This window comes from Octodon degus, unplaced genomic scaffold, assembly GCF_000260255.1.
Source record: "Octodon degus isolate 3935 unplaced genomic scaffold, OctDeg1.0 scaffold00299, whole genome shotgun sequence".
Taxonomy (NCBI): Eukaryota; Metazoa; Chordata; class Mammalia; order Rodentia; family Octodontidae; genus Octodon; species Octodon degus.
The window spans coordinates 987,434-994,007 of NW_004524875.1; the positions used below are offsets into that span (position 1 = coordinate 987,434).

The 6,574-nt window shown below is 43.4% G+C and overlaps 1 pseudogene; it reads right to left on the reverse strand.

The window, feature by feature from the left end:
- Positions 1–2,518: 2,518 nt before the first annotated feature.
- Positions 2,519–4,591, reverse strand: LOC111814366 (annotated as a pseudogene).
- Between the last annotated feature and the right edge of the window lie 1,983 nt (positions 4,592–6,574).

The window sequence follows — 6,574 nt, forward strand, 5'->3', positions numbered from 1 at the left end:
GGCAAACTTAACTCATGTTTGTCCATTTTACTGTTTGTTAACATAACATCCCTCTCCTACATACTCTTTTCTTGACCCAAATGAAATACTAATGTTAGGTCAAGATGAGAGAGAAATGACTGAGATGAATGTCTTTACTAAACCAATAAATTTTGTCAAACTCAAAAAAAAATAAAAAATAAAGTGCTTAGGCACTTTAGGCATTTTTTTTTAATGTACTTGGTACAGGGTCTACAGGGTCTCACACACAGCTTGGACTTGCAGATATCCTCCTATTTTCAGCCCCCCCAGCGCTGGGATTACAGGCTTGAGCCACCACGCCCAGACTCAGTGGCTGGCTCAGCACACCTGGGGTGGGGCTGGTATGGCATGTGGTGCCAGGGATTGAATTTCAGACTTCAGTTCAATCTCTGGCACCACATGCTATGCCAATGGGCATGGGCGGAACTGGCCACAACAAAAAACCTTTCAAAACATCTTTTGGGAAAGTAGTATGTTTTCATTTCCCTGCCTGTGCATCTACAGAAATGTGGTGAGCCATCTGAAAATTGTAGATTCATTAGTAAAGGTACACTAACAAAGTACTGAGACAATCAAACACTAATTTTTCATTCTATAATCATAATTCTATTTTTAAAAATACAAAATGTGATTAGTTGTCCATTAAAATATATTGGGTTTTTTTTTTAACCTAGAAGTCTAAAATGAGGCTTGGGCCAATATTTTATGAAGTTAGTCTCAAAAATCTTTCTTTTTGCTTTTAATCATAAGGAGCGTGACTTCAAAAAGAAATCCAAAATCTTTTTTCAGATTCTTTGATAGGTTGTATATGTTCACCTTGGATTTCATGCACCCCGATACACTTACACAGTTCACTTTACCCAAATTTTTACCATATTAGAGGATAGGAAGATTCTTTTTTAAGACTAGTGACATTGAAAGGAAGGAAAGTACTCAGCATCTTTTATTTTTATAGAAAATTATCAGCTTAATAATTTGTTGTGAGTTCAAATCCAGATTTTTTCCAAGAAAATGGCAGAGTTGTGAGCAGCAGTGACTCAGCCGCTCTGATACTCAGGCCCCTTGCACTGGAAAATAACAACCTGGGGAAGGAAAAGGAGGGTCGGAGAAAGAGATGCAGATAGAAGGTCCCTAGGAATCCAGAAAGAGCTGACAGGAAAATTGAAAGCTAACCAGAACACAAGATAGGGCAGCAAAACAGTCTGGACTTCATCCTAGGCTCCTGGCTCACAGCTTGTGAAAAAAGAAGACAAATCTACAGAAATAAAATGAGTCCTGGGAAGGCCTGACAAGATAGCTCAGCAGACCAAGCTCCTGCTTAGGCAAGCGCAGGGACTGGGATTCAATCCCTGGCACCACATACCACACCAGCCCCACCCAGGTGCGCTGAGCCAGCCACCGAGTCCGGGCATGGTGGCACAAGCCTGTAATCCCAGCGCTGGGGAGGCTGAAAATATGAGGATCACTGCAAGTCCAAGCTACATAGTGAGACCCTGTAAACCCTGTTCTTTTCAAGATAAACCCTATTTGAAGGTGGAAAGAAAAAGGCAAATTGCTCAATTTGTTAACAAATTACATTATTACATCCCTTGCTCAGAGGAGTAGTGCTGTGGCAGTTTTCACCCATGAGAGTTGGCAAAGGTCTCTGGGAAGCCCGACTTGGTGTATGAGAAATCTGTGCTTCCCTACCATGGGCACCACATCTTTCACAAATTTCCCTCTTGCTGCTGCCTAGAATGTGGGTTTCATGACTGGCAACAGCCACAGAACCCCACAGAGAGCCAGGAGAACCAGAGATGTGGGTGTTGCCGTCCTCCAGCCAGCTAACCCCACCGCAGGAGCTTATCTTCCAGCCACTTGCTACGTAATAAAAATGAAACATAGATTTGGTTCCTTAGTTGGTTTTGAGAAGTCTAAAGCAACTGGCCACTAATAAAGAATATAAAATTTAAGGGGGTTATAGTGGGTGATGTGATAGGCACATCATACCCTCCTTTTCAAACATGAAATTCAGCAACAAACGCTCCATCTCTCTAAGTCCATATCCACTTATTCAGTAGTTAAGTCCACTAGTATATGTTAAAAAATAACTATTTGAAGATGTTTCCTGAAAACCTACACTTGAGGGCCTTTCCCCTTGGATAATCAGGTTGAGTAAGTTCTCAAGCTATAAAGTTTCCAAAACAAATTGTATCAGGAAAAATGAGGCCCTCAAAGCAAACATTTTGGATGCCGTTAACACATAATGAGAAATTCGTTTTAACTGATCTTATTTCCCTTTTAGCCAACTATAGCGAGTTGAATTTCATGTTTTTTTTTCATTTTACAAAGAACTTTAATATTGAAAAACACTTCCAGAAGTCCAAATCGGATTCAAGGCCATGACTGCAGTTCTACAGGGAAATGGCAAGCCAGATTTCACTGGCAGTGGGGACTACTGTAGTCATGTGCTTGCAGCAGGAGACACGACCCGGGTCTCAGTGGGGGCCAGCCTTCTTCACAATGCACAGGAGCTCCTTCCTGTTGGTTGACCTGCATCTCCATCTCGGTCGGCTTCATCAATCTCTCCTGAAGCTCCTCATTGGTCAGGTTCTCGCTCAGCTCCTCGGCCATGCGCTTAAGATTTCTGAACAATATTATCCAGTTTCATCATCATCGAAGAGCTTGAAAGCCTTCAAGGTTTCTTCCTCGGTGTCTTTCTCAGACATTTTCTGGGTCATTGTGGTCAGAAAGTCCCTGCTGTTCCCTTCATCCGCCCCCTCCTTACCAGTTTCACTTATAATTTTCTTGATTCCTCCTTTCCTGGGCTCGAAGCCCCGGGGTCTCAGTGCCAACGTTAGTTCCTTTACACCGACGGTCCCGGTCACATCCGCACCAAAGGGCTCGAAAGCTGCCGGACGGACGGGTTTCCGTCTCTGCCCCTCAGTGGCTCCGGCTCAGGACGCCCCCTTTTCCTCCGAGCACTTGACGCCACGTTTGCCTTTTACACCTGGAGGCTGCTGCAGTTGGACTCCAGGGCTGTTGTCCAGTTAGCCTGAATTGCATATTTAATTCCAATAATTGCTTTACTTCACTGTAGCAGTCAGCTTTCCATTGTTGGGTAGAAAAAGTAGCTGATATGCGCGAGAGAAAAAAAGGAAGTTTATTTTGGCTCACAGCTTTGGCGCTCTCGGTGGCGCGTGGTTACGGGACAGAAACTGTAGGGTGGAGGCCTCGCCTCACAGCGGCCAGAAAGCAAAAAGTGGGGTGCACTGCAGGAAGGGACAGGGGGACAGCAGAGCCCCGCAAGCGTTGTGTCAGGCCCCGGCTCCTCACAAAGCTAGCCAGGGTGACCCAAGCCTCAAACTCAGCAGCAAGCAGACCCCACACCAGTGCCTCGCAGGGCCCCACTCTGAGCGCTGCTGCGTGGCATGCCAGCCCTGGAAGAATGAGTCTTGGGAAGGTGCTCGCAACCTGCGTGGGCACAGCCTGCACAAGGCTTCCCTTCTAAAAGCAGTTGACCGACTTTTCTAGTACCTGAGTGTAAGGGTTTAAATAGCAAGTACCTCCTTTGAAGGATGAAATACAAAATTTTATACAAAAATTTCTGTGATAAAGGTCTCTTTTATGAAACCTCAGAGGGGTTCATGACACCAACCTCAAAGACCAAAAATCATTTATTTGATGGTTTTGAACTTTCCTTTCCAAATTCTTCTAATTCACAGTTGATGCAGAACAAGTTACTCCGAAGTGTAGCAGGTCAAGCTGCAGTGCCTTGGTCATCACTCACCACTTCTTTGAGTAAGCAATTTGGGAGGCAGGGCTGGGCAGCCCCACCTCTTACCCGGGGGTGTAGCTGCTCGGTGGCCTAAGGCCCTGTCGCTTGTTCTCAGGGGTGGCTTTGAGTGTGTGCACAACATGTGACTGCCTGGACTTCTGATCTGCCCATCTTCGTATACAACCGAATACATATGAAAGTATTTCTAGAATGATTTTCTTAAAAGTAAGACACTTGGCTCTCCTCAGCACAAAACCGCACAACATAATGTACAGTGGATCTTTAAATATAAAATACAGGAAAGCTGATCGTAAAAGCCAATTCATGAGAACTTGAGCCACGCTTATTGCCCACACAGCCCAACTTCACTGCCCTTCTTAAACAACATTATCTGCTCTGAAAAACATTTTAATCGTTCAAAATTTCCTTGATAATCAAATGATAATAACTTATTACTGATTATACACTGATTTATTTAAAGCCACTGTTTACAATGTTTACACTTTACAATTTATCCAGTAAAACCTTACTGCTATTATGATCATAACAACACTTTTTCCCCAAAGTTTATCTTTCATTCTTCATGAATTTCCCTACTTGGTATATTCTGAAGGGGAGAAATGAAGTAAATCTGTCACTGTCCACACCCCTCACACCCACTGCAGCTCTGCCCCCTTCATGCACGTGTCCCCACCAAGAGTGTAACCTTCCCAGCCCACCTTCATAACCTTCCTGTGCAGTCACCTTCATAACCTCACTGGTGTGCCTGCCGTTCTCCACCATTCCATGGCTCACTGCCTTTCCCACCACCATCTCCACAGTGAGAAGATCTAAAGCTCGGACTGGAACATGCCACCATTTGGAGTCAAGGGATAAGATTCCTTGTGTCTTTCCAAGTCACTTTCAGCAAGTTACAAATTTCCACAGGCTCTTTGGTTTCTGTAGAATGCTATGAAAGAACATCCTCACCAGAATGGCTCAGAAATGACGGAGACAAAGAGATTCAACAAGACCCAGGTACCTGGAGACACTTATGCTACTTTATGGAATAAGTTCCCTTGTCTAAAATCAAAAATAAATTGGGAAAAAAAAAAAGAAATACAGGTAGTACAACAGTTCTCCTTTAAATATCTTAAAGATCTTTTAATATCTTAAAATGTGTATGGCCAGAGTTAGCATCGCATTAGAACACTCCATCCTCAGTCAATATTGTACCCATTTCAGCAGCTCATGGCCAAACTGCAGGAATCCAGAGTCACCTTCAACAACACATTCCATTGTGTGGATCTTGGACTGTGAATGAAAAAACTAGACAATTCTGAACAAGCCCTTTAGAATGCTTGCAGGTAGAAGGCAGGAATGCAGGAGACTTGGGCAGTCACTTCTCCACTTAGCCCAGTGGCAGGAGATCCCAGGGCAACGCATCATAAGCGCCAGTGGATGCTGACTGCTGGGTGCATTAACTGCTAGACAACCCTAAAATTGTATAGCAGAAATGGACCTATAAATCATGTATCTAACTTGCTTTGTAGATGAGGAAACTGAAGCTTAGCAAAGCCTTTGTCTTTTCAAGGTCTTCGAGACTAGCCTAACATGGAGCCCTTTGCTACTTGGCACTGCGGTTTCACCTTCGCACACCATCATGCCATTCTGAGGACTTTCCTAAAGCCTTTGCAGTTTTACTCTTTGAAGGGATATTTCAAAGAAGTAGCCGTGCCTTCCAACCTAATAGCACAGCTCAGCGGGTGCAAGCACTAACTCAGATGAACGTTCCCTCAGCCTCTCAGTGCTATAATTGCTGAGGTTGAATCTGCTGTTGTTCTCCTCTCCACGTCCCTAACCATGCCCCACACAGGCCCTAAACAAAGCAGTCTAGCAAATTAAAGCAACACTGAGATGTCATCTGAGCCCAAAAGAATGGCTGTCATGAAGAAGTCAACTAAAAACAAGTGCTGGAGAGGCTGTAGGAAAAAGGAGCCCTTCTCCACCGCTGGTGGGAATGTAGACTGGTGCAACCACCGTGGAAGTCAGTGTGGAGCGCCTCAAAAAACTAAAGTTGTAAGTCCCGCACAACCCAGCTACTCCCCGTCTGGACATTTCTCCCACAGGAACTGAAAACAACACACCATAGTGATACATGTGCACCCGTGTTTACAGCAGCACAGTTTGTCACAGCCAAATCTTGGAAACAACCAAGATGCCCCTCACTTGAGGAGTGGATGAAAGATGTGGTAGTTCTACACAATGGAGCACTCCTCAGCTATAAAGAAAGACGAACTCAAACCTTTATAGGTAAGTGGATGCAGCTAGAGACTCTACTCATTTGTAAAACAAATCAGGCCCACATGTGTAAATACTATGTTGTCTCCATAGTGTAAGGTCCTGAACGGATCAAGAAAATGTGAAAGTAATAATAGATAGAGTAATATGGATAAAACTGAATATAAGGACTAAACAATGAAGATGAGAGCAAGGAGAAGAGATAGGAAGAAAGGAAGGTAGGAAAAACATGCAAGTATATATACAGGATAGCTGAGATGATTGTGCTCATAATTTCCATCAGTTTCTTTGAAAATAGTAGTTAATGTTTAGATTTTTCACCTTGACTAACTTTACTTTTTTTTTCATTTGGATGACTTTACTAGTTTTGCACTTTACATGAAATGTTTTATTCTATTCATTTTCTTTTTTTTTCCTACAGTTTTATTGATAAACAGATAGCAATGAGACAGTTTCAAATCAAATCGGAAGTACAGTTTCAACAAATAATACACTGCATATATTCTTCTTAGTGGT